The 20,062-nt window shown below is 37.0% G+C and overlaps 1 pseudogene; it reads left to right on the forward strand.

The window, feature by feature from the left end:
• Positions 1–216: 216 nt before the first annotated feature.
• Positions 217–1,190, forward strand: LOC138081267 (abl interactor 1 pseudogene; annotated as a pseudogene).
• Positions 1,191–20,062: the final 18,872 nt, after the last annotated feature.

The following is a 20,062-nucleotide window of genomic DNA, read 5'->3' on the forward strand; positions in this document are numbered from 1 at the left end:
AAAAAGTTGATCTATCCTGGAGATGCCTGCACAAAGTGGATGGAGGAAGGAAGAGAGAGTGAGGAGGAAGAGGAGAAGGTGAGATCCCACAGTATGCAGTCGGAGGGTGGGCAGGCAGTTTGTATCCAGTTTGTGACTAGATGGTAGCCTCCATGGGCCTTGCTGCTGCCTCTGTCTCCGTTTAACAGGAGAGGAAGCATTGCAGAGGGGTGGAAAATGGCAGAGCTGCAGATGTTGCTAGAGGAGGAACTGCCCTTTGGCTAGAGGGCCCTGAGAGAAGGTTACCAGAACCCGACCTGGGTGGCAGACTACTGTGAAAACAATTGCATACAGCTACTAGACAAGAGAAAAGCTTTAGAAGAGACCAAAGCCTACACAATCCTATCCCTAGCTAGTCTTGCTTATCAGATAAATGCATTAGTTAACAATGCCCCAATTGCTAGTTAACAATGCTCCAATCCAAGGCTCTCAGCTCTAGATAATGGAGTTTTCCACAAGACTGGACATTCGTAAAGAGAAAGTGGCTCAAAGAGAGATTGGTATTTTGACCACAAATAAGAATACATCAAAAACTTACAAAACAATAGCTCATGCAAATATGGAGCATCCTGTAAGTTATGTTCGGAAACCTACTGACCATAGAGTTCTGATAACTTGGGCCATGGTGTCGAGCATGGAAATAACCAGCTTGCAAGAACTGGCACACTGTCAAGAACAAATCCTACTACTCAGAAACCACTGCACCCTCCCGTGTCAGGCTGGGGAACGTTGGGATGAAATATTCCTTACAAAACCCTGGAACCTATTCAGTCTCCAACAGTTCCTAATGAATGCATGACAAGTCCTGCTAGCCTTGGAAGTGAACATAATCCGGCAGGAGAGTTTTATTATAAGTCAGAGGCTAGGGACACACAGTGGCAGCAACAGTATTGGCATTCCCATCGCCATGCCCACACCCTCACCACCCACTATTGGACCAGTTACTGATAGTACAACTCCACCAATGATAACCTCCAGTGGATGACATTCCCATGTTTGATGACTCCGCCACCACTGAATTATGAAGTTGAGAAGGCTGCTGTAGTTCATATAATGACCCATATGCAGTTGGGGATCCTGCTTGGGTGCCCAAGAATTATATTGAGAAAGGTAAGGTACGGGCATCGTTGAATTCCTGTAAAGGGAAATAACTTATTATAGTATTTTAGAGCGGTAAAGAACAGCTGGCCAGTGTTTCTCCACCTTTTAAATAGTCTTTCAAGCCAAGATGATTTAGTTCCCATGCATTCCTAACATGAAGCAAGCATTCTTTATTTTTTATTTGTTTTTAAATTGGAGTATAGTTGATTGACAATGTTATGTTTGTTTTGGTATATAGGAAAGTGATTCAGTTAATGTGTGTGCATGCTCAGTCACTGCTGACTCTTTGTGACCCCATGGACTGTAATCCATCAGACTCCTCTGTCAATGGAATTTCCTAGGCAAGAATACTGGAATGGGTTGCCACTTCCTTCTCCATGAAATCTTCCCTGCTCAGGGATCAAACCCACATCTCCTGCATTGGCAGGCAGATTTGTTATCAATGAGCCACCAGGAAGCCTCATGCCATACAGTAGTAGGTTCTTGCTACTTATCTGTTTTATATATAGTAGGTTTTGCCTTCTAATCCCAAAGTTCTAGTTTATTCCCACCCTACTCTCTTCCCCTTTGGTAAGCATGGGTTTGTTTTCTATGTTTGTGGGTCCCTTTCTGTTTTGTAGGTGGGTTCATTTTTATCCATTTTTAGATTCCATACATACATGATATCACATAGTAAAAAAAAAAATTGATCTATTCCAATTTCAGAAGCATAAAAAATTTGTCTATCCCAATTTCAAATGTATCTCAACAAGAAGGACAAAAAATAAGCTCCTTTGTGATGCTTTTTTAAAAGAGTCACATTTTATAGGATATTTCACTCTTAAAATCAGCATGTATTAGGTTTATCTTATATATATTAATGTCATCAAATATGTGATCTAGAAATTTATGGTTATGATCACAAATGCAAATTATAAAAATCATTTTTCACACATTTAAAAGAGATTTATTTCTTTTAATTTTCGGCCGCACTAGGTCTTTCTTCTGTGTGTGGCCTTTCACTAGTTCCTGCGAGTGGCGGTTACTCTTTGTTTAGGTCCAGAAGCTTCTTACTATGGTGGTTTCTCTTGTTGCAGAGCCTGGGCTCTAGGGCATGTGAGCTTACAGGTTGCAGTGGCGTGGGAGATCTTTTCGGACCAGGGATCAAACCCATGTCTCCCGCATTGGCAAAGGATTCTTAACAACTGGACCCTCAGGGATGTCCCTAAAAATCATTTTTAAACAAGAGGAGTTTTACTTCATTCCTATGTTATTATAAGTGATGGATTGGGTTTACTTCCATAATTCCTTATAAAACAGAAATTTCCCCTGAGATTATGCATAAAATAGGAGAAATGCATTCTAAAAGCCCTTATGTAGAAATACTAACATACATTCTACAGTATGTTTTAGGTCTGTTTTCTTAGAACTGTTATGGAAATAATTCTAATGTAGGAGGATTAAGTACGAACAAGTTTTAGAAAATGTGCCTTGATGAATGAAACATAACAGTGGAGGTGTTGGTATTTATCATCATAGCAGGGGAAAGGAAAATCTGTTGCAGACTTTCTAGATGCTTCCTGTGCATCTCGTGAGGCAAGATAACTAGTTCTGAAAACTTCACATCAGATCTATTTCCTTTTATGTGTCTATTGGCACTTTACTACACAAACCCAAACTATCTTGAGCAGTGTATCCGCTACATGTATGGAATTTAAATTTATCTTCGAGAAGATAAAGGTGTTTGCCTTTAGAGAGGCATATTTGAAATTTTGCTTTTCTGTGAAAAGCATAGAAACAAATATTTTAACAACTTGTTGAATAATATTAAAATAATTTAAGAAATCAAAATATTACTTTCTTTTTGGATATCATTTGTCAGCTTAGATGTCAAAGACTTAAATATATACCAATGAATTTAGTTTAAAAATGTATGGGTTAAGAAACATAGAAAGACATATTTTTTAATCACTGTATTTTTTCTAGTTTTGATTTGCAGTAGTCTTTGTGATTTTAAAATGTTATTCATGGCAGAAATTGTTATATACATAAAGTGACTCCTTGCTTTCAAATAGAGTAGCTTTAGAAAAAAGGAAAATGTCACTTGCCTCATAAATGCTGAATGTGATCCTTCCAGCAAGGAAGGCAAAGTGATATATGGGTGAGGACGCGATAGGTTTCGTCATTCAGACTAATTCTAAGGATTATGAAGGTAGGCTTGGGGGCAGTTTGCTAAGAATGGCTTTACTTTTGATGATTTGAGTGGCGGCAGTCTGATTCCACAGTCCATTTTTACTGCAACAAGGCTGCTGTCACCAACCTTGTTGTGTACAATGGACAACTCCCCATATCCCCCTTTTCCTAAACCCTAGCAACAATCATTATCTACTTGCTACTTCTAAGATTTTGAAATTTTAGATACCTTATTTAAATGAATCATACAATATTTGCCTTCTGCAACTGGTTCATTTCATTTAGCATAACATATTAGGTTCATCCGTGTTTTTGTAAATAGAGGTATTTCCTTTTTAAGACTGAATGGTAATCTATTATCTGTGTATACCACATTTTCTTTATCCATTCTTCTGTCAGTGGGTATTTGGGTTGTTTCTACATTCTTGCTTTAGTGAATAATGCCACAGTGAACACATAGGAGTGCAACTATCTCTTCAAGATCCTGATTTCATTTATTTTGGATATATGCCGAGAAGTAGAATGGCTAAGTCATATGGTATATATAATTCTAATTTTTGGAGAAAGCTCCATGTAGCAAATGCACCCTTTTACAGTTCCATCAGCAGTGTACACGGTTTACAAACTTGCGTATCCTTGGTAATAATAATTATTTTTTGGTGATAGCTATCCTATAGGTGTGAGGTGATGTCTCATTTTGGTGGTTTTGATTTGCAGCTTCCTGATGATTAGTGATGTTGAACACTTTTTCATATACTTGGTGGTTATTTGCATGTGTTGTTTGGAGAAATATCTATTCAGGTCTTATGCCCATTTTTTAATCAGGTTGTTATTATTTTTATTGCTATTGAGTTGTAGTACTTTCTTATATATTTTGGATGTTAGCCACTTATCAGATAAGTTGTTTACAAATATTTTCTCTCTCTCTCTAGGTTGCCTTTTCACTCTTGTTTCTTCTGTTATACAAAAGTTGTTTTTTTATATAGTCCCTGATGTTTATTTTTGTTTTTGTTGCCTATGCTTTGGGTTTCATATCCAAGAATTTGCTAAGACTAATACCAGGGAGTCTTTTCCTTATTTTTTTCTATGATTTTTAGAGTTTCATGTCTTACACTTGGGTGCTTAGTATATTTCAAATTGATTTTTATATATGATATAAGAGAGGTATCCAATTTATTCTTTTACATGTAGATATCCAGTTTTTCCAGTGCTATTTGTTGAAGAAACTATCCCCTTTGTGTATTCTTAGAACTCTTGTTAACAATTGTGCCTGAGCAGTGGGAAGCCAGAGGACAATGATGGGGGCCTTAGTGGTCCTGGTGTGCAAACTGGTCATCTGATTTGGGTGTTGGGACAAAAGACCAACTGAACCATGTAACAGCTGCTTCCCTCTGAAGTTTCTCTCAGGACAGAGGGAGCTCTGGCACACTAACCTCTGTAGTTTTATCCAATGAAGCAAATGATTAGAAGTCTTGATGCCAGATTTATCTCAACTTATTATTAAAGTTTAAATGGGTTACAAGACTAATCCTCTGATAAAATATCTCTTGGGCGGGGGAATGAAAGAAAGAGATTAAATAGCCAAAGTTCAACCAATAAAGCAAGAAAAGAATCAATCAATTGAATAATTAATTAAAAAGTGGAGTGAGAAAACACAAATAAAATCTGTATCTATCAAAAAAGAAAGTAAACAAATCTAAAACACATGTAGAAATACAAATACAAGATGATTGCAAATTACAGGAATGCTCCTGAAAAGACTGGTAAGATTACCTTTGCGTGAGAGCATGCTAAGTTGCTTCAGTTGTCCAACACATTGGAATCCTATTGGCCATAGCTCGTCAGGCTCCTCTGTCCATGGAATTTCCAGGCAAGAATACTGGGTTGAGTTGCCATGCTCTTTTCCAGAGGATCTTCCCAACAGAGGGATCAAGCCTGAGTCTCTTAAGTCTCCTGCATTGGCAAGTGGGTTTTTTACTACTAGTGCCACCTGGGAAGCCCAAAGATTACCTTTAGTTAACAAATTGAGCCATTTGGGGAACTAAGACTTTTTATTGGTTTAACAGTATTTTCAACCATTTAATTGAATGTCTTAACCCTTCCCACAGTTCTGAACCTGCTGCCTCCTCTCATGGAAATGTGAAAATTACTTATATGATTGCTGAGAGCACATATTTTATTATGTTTTTAAGATAACTTCCTGGTACTACATCACACATTCTTAGGAGTAAGTTTCCTTTAATAAGTCTTGTACTTTCTAAAAGAAAATTGTCCAAAAACGATAGGATTCAACCATATTAACAGACTTTTGAACAAATAAACTTATAACAAAATAGAAATAGAGTCACAGAACAGACACAGAAAACAAATTTATGGCTACCAAAGGGGAAAGGGGATGGAGGGATAAATTAGGAGTTTGGGATTAACATAAATACACTATTATATATGAAGAAAGTAGGGAAAACCACTAGACCATTCAGGTATGACCTAAATCAAATTCCTTATGATTATACAGTGGAAGTGAGAAATAGATTTAAGGGACTAGATCTGATAGGTAGAGTGCCTGATGAATTATGGACGGAGGTTTGTGACATTGTACAGGAGACAGGGATCAAGACTATCCCCATGGAAAAGAAATACAAAAAAGCAAAATGGCTGTCTGGGGAGGCCTTACAAATAGCTGTGAAAAGAAGAGATGCAAAAAGCAAAGGAGAAAAGGAAAGATATAAGCATCTGAATGCAGAGTTCCAAAGAATAGCAAAGAAGAGATAAGAAAGCCTTTCTCAGTGACCAGTGCAAAGAAATAGAGGAAAAAATCAGAATGAGAAAGACTAGAGGTCTCTTCAAGAAAATTAGAGATACCAAGGGAACATTTCATGCAAAGATGGGCTCAGTAAAGGACAGAAATTGTATGGACCTAACAGAAGCAGAAGATATTAAGAAGAGGTGGCAAGAATACACAGAAAAACTATACAAAAAAGATCTTCATGACCCAGATAATCATGAAGGTGTGATCACTCACCTAGAGCCAGACATCTTGGAATCTGAAGTCAAGTGAGCCTTAGAAAGCATCACTGCAAACAAAGCTAGTGATGGAATTCCAGTTGAGCTGTTTCAAATCCTGGAAGATGATGCTGTGAAAGTGCTGCACTGGATATGCCAGCAAGTTTGGAAAACTCAGCAGTGGCCACAGGACTGGAAAAGGTCAGTTTTCATTCCAATCCCAAAGAAAGGCAATGCCAAAGAATGCTCAAACTACCGCACCATTGCACTCATCTCACACGCTAGAAAAGTAATGCTCAAAATTCTCCAAGCCAGGTTTCAGCAATACGTGAACCATGAATTTCCAGATGTTTAAGCTGGTTTTAGAAAAGGCAGAGGAACCACATGTCAAATTTCCAACATCTGCTGGATCATAGAAAAAGCAAGAGAGTTCGAGAAAAACATCTATTTCTGCTTTATTGACTATGCCAAAGCCTTTGACTGTGTGGATCACAATAAACTGAGGAAAATTCTGAGATGGGAATACCAGACCACCTGACCTGATTCTTGAGAAACCTATATTCAGGTCAGGAAGCAACAGTTAGAACTGGACATGGAACAACAGACTGGTTCCAAATAGGAAAAGGAGTACATCAAGGCAATATATTGTCACCCTGCTTATTTAACTTCTATTCAGATTACACCATGAGAAACACTGGGCTGGAAGAGGCACAAGGGGAAATCAAGATTGTCGGGAGAAATATCAATAACCTCAGATATGCAGATGACACCACCCTTATTGCAGAAAGTGAAGAGGAAGTAAAGAACCTCTTGATGAAAGTGAAAGAGGAGAGTGGAAAAGGTGGCTTAAAGTTCAACACTAAGAAAACTAAGATCATGGCATCTGGTCCCATTACTTCATAGTAAATAGATGGGGATACAGTGGAAACTGTGTCAGACTTTATTTTGGGGGGCTCCAAATTCACTGCAGATGGTTATTTCAGCCGCGAAATTAAAAGATGCTTAGTCCTTAGAAGGAAAGTTATGACCAACCTAGATAGCATATTCAAAAGCAGAAACATTAAATTGTCAACGAAGGTCCATTTAGTCAAGGCTATGTATTTTTTTTTCCAGTGGTCATGTATGAATGTGAGAGTTGGACTGTGAAGAAAGCTGAGTGCTGAAGAATTGAAGCCTTTGAACTGTGGTGTTGGAGAAGACTCTTGAGAGTCCCTTGGACTGCAACCAGTCTATCCTAAAGGAGATCAGTCCTGGGTGTTCGTTGGAAGGACTGGTGTTGAAGCTGAAACTCCAATCCTTTGGCCACCTCATGCGAAGACCTTATTCATTGGAAAAGACTCTGATGCTGGGAAGGATTAGGGGCAGGAGGAGAAGGGGACGACAGAGGATGAGATGGCTGGATGGCATCATTGACTCGATGGACCTGAATTTGAGTGAACTCTGGGAGTTGGTGATGGACAGGGAGGCCTGGCGTGCTGCTATTCATGGTGTCACAAAGAGTCAGACATGACTGAGTGACTGAACTAAACTAAACTGATATATAAAATAGGAAACCAACAAGAACCTACTGGAGAGGATAGGGAACTATACTTAGTATTTTTTAATAAGCTATAGGGAAAAGGAATATGAAAAGAAAATATATACATAACTGCCTCTTTTTGATATACACTTGAAACTAGCAAAACACTGTAAATCAACTATGTGTGTGTGTGCTTAGTGGAGAAGGCAATGGCAACCCATTCCAGTACTCTTGCCTCGAAAATCCCATGGACAGAGGAGCCTGGTAGGCTGCAGTCCATGGGGTCGCAACTGAGCGACTTCACTTTCACTTTTCACTTTCATGCATTAGAGAAGCAAATGGCAACCCACTCCAGTGTTCTTGCCTGGAGAATCCCAGGGACGGTGGGCTGCCATCTATGGGGTCGCACAGAGTCGCGTTACCGACTCTTTGTGACCCATGGACTGTAGCCTACCAGGCTCTCTGTCCATGGGATTATCCCTGCAAGAATATAGTTCAATGAGAAAAAAAAAAAACAGACTTTTGATATATATGTTTAATTATTTTTTTTCTGCAGAAGTTGCATGTTGTTTCTTCTTTTGAACTTGTCAACACTGCATTATGTATAACCCATAGGCATGTAACATTTACAAGCATCACTTGGTTTTCAAGTGTTCCAGAAATACTACTGAACATATGGTAGGTGCACACATTTTCCCAGGGCAGAACCAATATACAACCCCCATGTCAGAGTGTGGAGCATGGCTGTACCTCCCCTTCACAGAGCAGTTTGATATTGATCATAGAGAAGGATCAACTAAAAGATACTATTGACAGGGAATTGTTGGCTTTGATGTATTCTGTTGTAATTGTCCCTTAACATTTAATGAAAGGAAGAGGTGGTAGAGTGTTAGAAAACCAAGCAGAACAAGTGTGAACAAGTGGAGCACACAGAGGCATGGACTTTTCCTGTGTGTGTGTGCTCAGTTGTATCCGACTCTTTGCGACCCCCGTGGACAGACTGTAACCCACCAGCCTCCTCTGTCCATGCGATTTTCCAGGCAAGAATACTGGGGTGGATGTAGTTTACATCCCGACCCAGGGATTGAATCTGCATCTCCTGTGTCTCCTGCATTGCTGGCATATTCTTTGCCACCGGGGAAGCCCCCAGTCAAACAGTTATTCACTCAAAAGTAGGAAACAACACCACCACCACCTTGAAAGTCTAGTAATCTCCATAGCAAGTTTTCCTTTAGCTTTTTTCATTCACTGAAATTTGAAAGAGAAAATAAAGACTCCTCATTATTAAATTATTGACTAGTTCGTAGGAGATATAATAAATTAGGACAAAACAAAATATTTCTCACCAAAAGTGTTCATAGGAATTTCTAGAAATCTGTGCATGTTTTATATAGATACTAGTGAAAAAGGAGGGTCCTATTGTCTTTGGTAAACACTCTACCTTTTCTTTAAGAGTAGATTTTTAAGCAAAATATTTAGTAGGTTTCCTAGTTTTACTGCAGTCTCAATACTATAGACTTTAAAGCACACTGGAGATAATCTGAACACCTCATAAAAACGTTACATTTTCCAAAAGAGGAAAAAAAGAGTAGTCAGAAGAGTAGCATTGTTTTATATATTTGCAAATTTCTTGATAGAATTGATCTTTTTCAAGAAACTAGCCTGGTGGTTACCAAGGGCAAGAGGCTGCGGAGCTATTTATCAAGGAGTACAAACTTTCAGTTATAAGATGAATAAGCTCTGGAGATCTAATATACAGCATAGTGATCATAGTTAATAATTCTACATTCCATATTGAAAGTCGCTAAGGGAGTAAATCTTAAATGTTCTCACCACAAAAAGAAATGGTAATTATGTGACAGGATGCAGATGTTAGCTAATGTTATAGTGATAATCATTTTGCAATATGTAAATGTATCCAATCAACATGTCATACACCTTAAATTTACCCAATGTCTTATGTCAACTGCATTTCAGTAAAGCTGGAAAGATTAAAAAAAAAAGAATAAAATGAGTAAAGTCAAGAAATGGAGAAAGCTTGATATGAAGGCCAGAAGGAGGACTGAAAACTCTCATCTTCAGTGGTATTTACACTGTACTTGAGGGGCTTTGTTAAAATCTTTAAAGTGATATTCCAATTGATGTATTTGCCCTCTCATCACCTTCTGATCTCCAAATAATTAAAGTAGTTTAAGAAAGTAAGGACAGTGATCACAGATTAAAATGATAGAATATCCCTTTGTTTAATTTATTTTTTTTCTTTTTTTGGTTTACCTTATAATAAAATAAAGCCATTCCCCTCCTTTACTCTTTTTGTGTATTTCAACAAATTTCAACATGACTATATTTTACCCTCGTGTATATATATATATATATATATATATATATATGTCCTGCTATTTTGTTCTCTTTGAAAAACAGTAGACAAAATACAGCGATACTATCATCATGAAATAACTAAGAATCTTTTAAAGTGCTTATTTAAATTCATTTCTGAATTCAAACTAAAAGTTAAAATTTTCTTATCAATGGTGTCTTTATTTGGAAATAATATTTTCAAATAATTGGAAAAATACACTGGAAATAAACTTTATTCACTTGAAACTTATTAGAAGAATGGAATATTACTGAAGTCTTCTTCTTAGTGTGTTGTTATAATCCAAGGGAAGGCTATATTCAAAGTTAAATTCCTCTTGTCTGTTTCATCTTTCATCATGATCAGAGTAAACAAGACTTTGTTTCTTTGTGATTCCTGAAGAGAGACAGGCTTCAATATATTTGTATAAAAATCAGAACATTTATGATAGGGTGTTGTCCCACAATTCTTTATAAAGTCCTTTTTAAGTTATTTCTTATGTTATAGTGACTCATCACCTTTAGAGTATGCAACAAATTCAACTTTGCAATTAACTTTAAGGCTATTTTTGTCTGAGGATGATGGCTAAATTTTGCAAACACATATCTAAATAATATGCAATATGGAAGTAGGTAGGACAAAAGCAATGTAGAAAGTTATTTAAAAACTGACTCAGATTCATATCGATTTAGAGAGTGAAGCCAATTAAAGAAAACAAGTAGCTGTGACAAGAAAGAGCTATATGTCAACATCTATTTCTTTTTAGATTTGTTTGAGAACTGGCTAACTGTTTGTGAAATGTCTAATACCAAACCTTTATCAGAGCAAATTTATTTAAATTAAAAATATTGATTAAATGTATTACCTGTAGCATTTATGGAAGTGAACTTTTACCATAAAGAGTAACTGATTTAACTGCTTTTTGCCTGCTCTCTGTGCAAATGAGATGATAGTAACTTAGGGGATAACCCTAATGGAAATGACCATAGTAGAATTGTACTGAAAATTGCAATTTCACCTAAAATTAGGTGAAATAAAGTATTTTCACCTTAAAAGTGACAACAGTAAGTAACTAGAGATAACTTTTTATGGCTCTTTGAACTTCAAATTTCAGTGGCTATTTTGAACCCCAATGCCTTAGCAATAATTCCCATTTCTTTCTCTTTTATTCTTTGAAATTGTATCACCAGTAGATCAATGATTAGAATTAGAACCACTGATCATTTTGTAACAATATTCTCTGAGAAACCATTAGAAAGTGGACAACATTTTATTCTGCCATATTGCCACATAAAATTACAGATATTGGATAAACTGTGTTATTTATTGAAGTAGTTAGAGATTCACAATGTATAAGAATAGATAAGATTCTAACAGCTAAGACTGAAAGCTTTGTATCTTGTTTTATTTTTGATCAGCATTACAGGTTTGAATACATACATTTTGCATATTTACTACTTGCATATGTACAGAATTTCCACCATGGGTCTCACATGATTTAGCACTGGGTATTATAATGCTGAAAAACTAGACAGTTACTACTTTCATGGAGCTTCATTTCTGGAAGAAGTAGATGATGGTCATACAGATATAAATAATACATACACAGGCTTCCTAGGTGACTTGGTGATAAAGAATCTGCCTGCCAGTGCAGGAGACGTGGATTCTATTCCTGTTGAGAAGACCTCTTGAAGGAGGAAATGGCAACCCACTCCAGCATTCTTGCTTGGACAATCCCATGGAGAGAGAAAGGAGCCTTGCAGGCTACAGTCCATAGAGTCACAAATAGTTGGATATAACTTAGCAACTAAACAACAACAACAGTACATATAAACACATATATGTATGTGTGTATACATATCAGAAAGTACTGATGAATGCTGTGGATAAAACAAATAGAAAAAAGGGGTATCATTTTTTATAAGGTTGTCAAGACATGATGGTCATTGTTTATATGATGGAAATAATTTAGGTTAATTGGTAAGGCAAATTCCTCCTGGTTGAGAATATGCTCAACACTGAATCTCCCTGAGGTTGAGCATATATAAATAGATATTAGATTAAACATTTATATACATAAACATTTGTTGCAATTGAAGGAGAATTATGAGTATCGTTTTTCTTTCTTCTTCTTCTTTTTTTTTTTTTTTTTCTTTGCTGTTAAGGCAAGAAGTAAGCAGAATGGGAAAAATTGCTCTGTCACAGCTAAACTAGCTTGTAGGGCATGGCTCTGAAATGTCAGATTTTTTTATTTTTCAGTATTAGTCCTCGAGATAGAGTTAGCCCATTCAAGCACAGATGATGCTGGAGAATTAGAACCCTTCCCTATAGCCTCCTTTTCCATACCAATAAAATGTAATTTGTATTTCAATAAGTTTCAGTATTTATTACGTTCAAAGGCCAAAATATATTCTAGTCCCACTCTTACATATAATTTCACTGAGTGGAGAAAAATCATGTTTCCTTGGATCACTACTCTAGTTTACTGTGATATCTGCTTACTTTGGGATAATTGGTATGCTTGCAATCACTTTAAAGTCACAAACAATGTCAATTCTGTAAACAGAATACTCAGATAAAAAAAAAGTTAAAAATACAAACTCTGCACTTGGTTTAATATCAAATATTTTCCCTTTGCTGGTTGAGCATACTTTCAGAGCAAGCTTGAAGGAATAATATATTTAGCTCTTTCCTTACTCTCATTTTCTTTCTTTCTTTTTCTCTTTTTTTATTTCTTTCCTGGTTACTCTAAGAAAGAGAGAAAACATTTTGCAAATTTTCTAACATCCATTATTAGTTCAGTTTGTTGCACATACCCACCACAGCAGCATTTTCCATCACAGGGTTCTACTGAAGTAATTTGGCTTAGAGCTGGCATGGAGCATGACCTTGGTCTTCTTGGGATATTCTCCTAAATCTGGAAGTTTTAGACTGGTAATAACCTTGTAAGAACACATTTGTTCCAAATGAGAAGCCGTTTATTTGCTCCAAATTCATATTTCAATCACTGGACAGGAACTTAAATATTTAAGTCCAATGGAGACTCACTCTTCTTTGAATAACAGTAGATAAAGAAATCAGTGCAAATCACTTTTTTCAAAATCTTTGATCACGAATCAGTGAACAAAGGCTTATGGACTTCCCTGGTGGTTCAGTGGTAAATAATCCACCTGCCAGTGCAGGAGACACAGGTTCAACCCCTGCGCTGCAAAGATCCCCTGGAGAAGGAAATGGCAACCCACTCCAATATTCTTGCCTGGGAAATCCCATGGACAGAGGAGTCTGGCGGGCTACAGTCCATGGGGTTGCAAAAGAATTGGGCATAACTTAGTGACTAAACAGCAATTAAAAGCCTCACTTTTGCTACCTTGGGCTTCACCTGGTGGCTCAGATGGTAAAGAATCTGCCTGGAGTGAGGGAGACCCAGTTTGGATTCCTGGGTCAGGAAGATCCCCTGGAGAAGGGAATGGCTACTCACTCTAGTATTCTTGCCTAGAACCTTACCAATCATATACTGTTTTTCAAAAACATAGCACATAGGTAAGAGATCCCTGCATTACAAATAAATAGCCATAAGAAATCAGTTCTTACCTAGGTTCATTTCATAGTGTTTTCTGATTAACGTAAGTAGAGGAAAACAGGCAGTAAACTATTGTTCAGTGGCTTCTGAATCTCTTGTCAATCAGATCAAGCAATTGATAGAACACCTAGACTATGTCTCCAAGTTTAACACAAGCTTATGTTCTTAGTCACTCAGTCATGTCTGACTCTTTGTTACCCCATGGACTGTGCCCTCCAGGCTCCTCTGTCCATGGGGACACAAGCTTAGCACACATTATATCCTCAATAAATCTAAGTTATTCTAAAGCCATTGCATATTGTATTCTTATTCTATGCAAAATCTAGTAAGGAATAAAAAGAAAGCCCCAATTGTTTCTGCAGATGGTTTAAATTTTAGTAGCTGGGATGAGAAAAAAGGACAAGTATTATGCAAGATGGAAAGAAATAAATATCACAAGACAGATATAGATACCATGCCATGGACATCCAAAAATGGAAGAAAATATAGAAATGCATAAGTGGGAAAATAAAAACCAGAAGTTTAAATAACAGTATAAGGCAGAGCTGTGACCTGCAAAAATGTTGAGCTAAATAAGAAAGAAATTCTAGCTAAAATGAAGAAATATGCTGGTTTATATATAGTGAGACTCAGAAATGAATAAATGATTAGATGGCTAATTAATTCAATAAACATATGTTCAGCTGCTAGGTTTAAGATAAATAAGATTAACAAGAGCCAGCAGCTTCTAATCACTCATACTTTAGAGGAATAAATAAATAAGTAAACAACCACTTTTAATAAATTTGATACATTAAAAAAAGAATACAATAAATATTGGTGCAGCTAACTCAAATATCGTAGATCAGGGAATGTTTTTCAGGCAAAAATAAGTAGATTCTATATATGCTGTGCTGCACTTAGTTGCTCAGTTGTGTCTGACTCTTTGTGACTCCACGGATGGACTGCAGCCCACCAGGCTCCTCTGTCCATGAGGATTTTCCAGGCAAGAATACTGGAGTGGGTTGCCATGCCCTCCTCCAGAGGATCTTCCCAACCCAGGGATCGAGCTCAGGTCTCTCACATTGCTGGTGGATTCTTTTCCATCTGAACCACCAGGGAAGCCCAGGAGCACTGGAGCAGGTAGCCTATCCCTTCTCTGGGGGAACTTCCCAACCTAGGAATTGAATCAGGGTCTCCTGCATTGCGATTCCTTGTTCAGGAAGGTCTGCTGGAGAAGGGATAGCCTACCCACTCCAGTATTCTTGGGCTTCCCTTGTGGCTCAGCTGGTAAAGAATCCGCCTGCAATATGAGAGACCTTGGTTTAATCCCTGGTTTGGGAAGATCCCCTGGAGAAGAGAATGACTACCCACTCCAGTATTCTGGCCTAGAGAATTCCATGGGTCCTTGGGGCTGCAAAGAGTTGGACATGACTGAGCGACTTTCACTTTCACTCCTGAATTGCAGGCAGATTCTTTACCAGCTGCACTACCAGGGAAGATTCCATACTGGCCTATGAAAATGAATAGGATTCATCCAATTGAAGTAAGGGTTGTGTGTGTGTGTGTGTACTTCTATACAAGCATATCTATTTATCTATAAAGTCACTGTGGTGCTGTGTCCTAAATATTTCTGTATTTTCTGAATTCTTCACTTGACATTTGTAACAATACTGTGGTTTTCATCTCTCCACTACATATGTGTCTAGCATTATCATGTCTATTGTCTCTTGTTTGGGATCCTTTTTTTTTTTTTTTTTTCACCCTAAGACTTAGAAAGCAGTTCAGATTTCCTTACAGTGAAAGAGAATGATAACAGTGCAGTTTTACACTACTCAGTCCTCCAAATTATCTAGGATAAACAAACAAGAATAGCAAAATAACTAAATTTTACATCTGTAACATCATTAATGCAAAAAATTGATAAGGAATCTCCATGAACCACAAAACAAATGGATAGGGTAAAACCATGTAGAACTTAATCTCGTCAAGGCACAACCCAAGGCTGCTAGTAGGCCAGAGGTGGCAGAGTGAAGAAAAAGAAGAGCTTTACCAAGCACAGAAGCACAGAGTGCCAATGGTTACGCACTTGTGAGTTGAGAGGACCCCTTATCAGTAACTCTGGTACTAACCAGTGAAACACGAAGAGGCCTTCATAAATGTCAGGATTTTTTAACAGCTTTTCTTCAAGTATAATTTACATTGATAAGAATTTACTTGATTTCAGTATACAGTTTAATTTTTGGTAAGTTTATGGAGTTATACAACTATCACTACAATCCAATTTTGGAATATTTTCAGCACTCCAAAAAGATCTCTCATATCTTTCTGGTCACCCCACATTCCTAATCCTAGTCCTAGCCAATCTCTAACCTATTTTCTATTCTTTTAATGGCAAATTCATATACATTGAGTCATAAAATATGTGGAAGGGTTTCTTGTGGCTGAATTAGTTTTCACTGTATAACATTATTGAAAATCATCCATATAGCAGATATTGGCATTTTCCTCCTTTTTATTTATCCACTGTACGAATATACCACGTTGTACTATTTATTTACCAGTGGATAGACATTTGATTGTTTTTAGTTTGGGGGCATTATGGATTGTGTTGCTATAAACATAAATAGAATTTTTTGTGTGGGCATGTGCTTTCATTTCTTCTGTTTAGATTCCCAGGAGTGATATTACTGGGTCATGTGGTATATTTACACTTATGTTTTTAGGAAAATGCCAAACTGTTTTAAAAAGGTACTATACCATTTTACTTTCTCACCTGTGGTGTATGAAGATTTCAGTTCTTCCACATCCCTGCCAATAGACACTACTGTCTGCCTTTTTGAATCATTGGAAAGTAGATGTGAAGCGGTATGTCACTGTGCTTTAAACTGCATTCTCCTTGATATGCTGAACATCTTCCCTTCTGTCATTTGTCTGATTTCATAGTTCTTTGATGGAATGTCTATTTGAAACTTTTGTTCATTTTTAGAGTGGATCATTTGTCTTTCAGTTATTCAGTTCCCAGTTTAGTTTATAAATTTTAGATACCAGACCTTTACTAAATAAAGGCTTAGTAAACATTTTCTCTTGGACTGCATCTTGTCTTTCTGTCTTTAAAAAGATGCTTTGTAAGTACCTTTGATTTCAGTTTTGACCAAACTAATTTTATCATTTTTTTTCTTTTATGGATGATACTTTCTTCTAGTGTGTAAGAAATACTTTTTTAACCCCAAATCACAATTTTTTTTCTCTTTATTTTCTTCAAATGCTTTATAATGTTAGCTGTTGCACTTATGTCTCTGATTCATTTTGAGCTCATTTTTAAGTATAATGTGAGAGATTAGTTTAGAAGCATCTTTTAGTATTTGGACATTGTTGAAAAGACTATTGTTTCTCCATTAAATTAATTGCCTTTGAGCCTTTGTTGAAAATTGTGTTTATCTTACATAAATGTAAAGGTTATATCTGGACTCTTGATTCTGCCTTATTGATCTGTGTATATGTGTATCGTTTTCTCAGTACCACACTCTCTTGATTACTCTAGTTTTGTAGTAAGTCTGAAATTGGGAAGCGTTAAGTCCTCCAATTGTGTTGTTCTTTTTTTAAAATTGTTTTTGCTGTTTTGTGGCTTTTGCCTTTCCATATAAATGTTACGATTAACTTCTAAATTTCCAGAAGAAAGAAATCTGCTGAAACTTTGATAAGATTGCATTGAATGCATAACCAATCAATTTTAGAAGAATTTAATTTTAATCATCTCAAGACTCTTAATCCATGAAAAGGAAAGGAAAGCTCCCTCCATTTATTTAGGTCATATTTGATTTTCCCAGCAGTATTTTTCAATTTTCATTGTACAGTTCTCATAATTATTTTGATATTTTACTCTGCTTTATTTGATGAAAAGTGTTTTTACTTTCATTTTTAATTGCTCACTGTTACTCTAAATACATTTGACTTTTTATTGATTTTTGTCCCGTGAACTTACTGAATTTATTCTTTAATTTTAGTGGTTGTTTTTGCATATTTCTTCAGTACAGTTGAGTCACTCAGTCATGTCTGACTCTTTGTGACCCCATGGACTGCAGCATGCCAGGCTTCCCTGTCCATCACCAACTCCTGGAGCTTTCTCAGACTCATTCCATTGAGTCAGTGATGCCATCTAACCATCTCATCCTCTGTCGTCCCCTCCTCATCCTGCCTTCAATCTTTCCCAGCATCAGGGTCTTTTCTAAAGATCCAGTTCTTCGCATCAGTTGGCCGAAGTATTGGAGCTTCAGCTTCAGCATCAGTTCTTCCAATGAATATTCAGGACTGATTTCCTTTAGGACTGATTGGTTTGATCTCCTTGCAGTCCAGGGGACTCTCAAGAGTCTTTTCTAACACCTTAGGTCAAAGGCATCAATTCTTCGGTGCTCAGCTTCCTTCGTGGTCCAACTCTCACATCCGTATGTGACTACTGCATATATCTTAGGAATCTGTGTAACCTGGATCATGTTGTGTGTAAATAAAGGTACTCTTCTTCTTTTCTAATCTGAGTGCATTCTATTTTTTTTTCTTTGCTTGACTTTTGAGAGTAGATACCTTTGTTTTATTTCTCAGCTCTATGAGAGTGTACAGTTTTTTGCTGTGATATATGACATTAAGTGTCAGTTTCTGATAGGTGTCTTTTATCAGGTTGGCGAAGTTCTTCTAAACTTGTGTTTTTGAGCTTTTTTCATGGATGGATATTGGGTTTGGCTAAATGTCTTTTTCTCTATCTATTCAGGTTTTGTCCTTTATTGTATTAGTATAATGTATTACATTAATTGATTTTGAAGTGTTAACCTTTTTGGCAATTCAGCATACTCATTCTTTATAATTCTTTTATATTAGATTTACTAATATATACTCCCTATAACAATATTGTATTACTTCAATACATAATAGGAATTTATGAATCACACCTTTGAGTAAAATCTATTCTCTAAGATAATATATTAAATTTAATCTGTAGTTTTGCTTTACACTTGGGAAACAATTGCACATCTTCAGATGTATTAATATTCTGATATGTAAACATGGGGAAAATAATTATTGGCTTAGAAAAATAAAGAATTATTCCTAAATGAGAGAAGAGTTTTGAACAGATAAAATTTTGGCTCTATCAATAGGAGATTAAATGAGGGAATAGCTGTTACATAGATAAGCATTCAGAACCATAGAAATTATCTGAAAAGGAAACATCTTCATCTGAAGGTTTCTTAAAACATTGGAAAGACATCTGTTCCTAATGTATTTTATTTTATTTTTTTTCCTTTGAATTTTATTTAAAGTGCTTGAGCTCTGGCCATTTTTGCTTTTTTTTTTTTTTTAATTTTAAAATCTTTCATTCTTTCATGTGTTCCCAAACATGAACGGGGTGAATTTAAATGATATTGGGAAGGATACATTTTATGATTAATTCAAGTTTACAATTTTTTCCGAGAAATGATCTTTTCAGTGAGCAATAAAGAATATGAAGATAATGAAAATGTACAATGTGCTGCTGCTGCTACTGCTGCTAAGTCACGTCAGTCATGTCCTACTCTGTGCGACCCCATAGACGGCAGCCCACCAGGCTCCCATCCCTGGGATTCCCCAGGCAAGAACACTGGAGCGGGCTGCCATTTCCTTCTCCAATGCATGAAAGTGAAAAGTGAAAGTGAAGTCACTCAGTCGTGTCCGAGTCTTCACGACTCCATGGACTGTAGCCTACTAGGCTTCTCCATCCATGGGATTTCCCAGGCAAGAGTACAATGTGCTACTAGGTATTATTTCAAGAGTAAGAAGTTTTTAGCATGAGAGTGAGCAAGGTGTGTTTGATCTGAGTTTTGTGTACTGCTAAAGTCATTGCTGAAGGAGAAAATCCCAAGGCTGAGAGAATTTCCACTTCCCTTCTGGAATGGACACAGTTGATACTCAATCCAAAGTGAGAAACTCCTGTCCCATTTGCTATTTTTGTAGGTTGTTTCCCAGGCTTTTGTGTGTATTTAGGAGAAGGAAATGGCAACCCACTCCAGTACTCTTGCCTGGAAAATCCCATGGATGGAGGAGCCTGGTAGGCTGCAGTCCATGGGATCGCGAAGAGTCGGACATGACTGAGCGACTTCACTTTCACTTTTCACTTTCATGTATTGGGGAAGGAAATGGCAACCCACTCCAGTGTTCTTGCCCGGAGAATCCCAGGGACGGGGGAGCCTGGTGGGCTGCTGTCTATGGGGTCGCACAGAGTCGGACAAGACTGAAGCGACTTAGCAGCAGCAGCAGCAGCAGGCCTAATAGCATTCACCTGCAA

Source organism: Capricornis sumatraensis, chromosome 6 (genome assembly GCF_032405125.1).
Source record: "Capricornis sumatraensis isolate serow.1 chromosome 6, serow.2, whole genome shotgun sequence".
Lineage (NCBI taxonomy): Eukaryota > Metazoa > Chordata > Mammalia > Artiodactyla > Bovidae > Capricornis > Capricornis sumatraensis.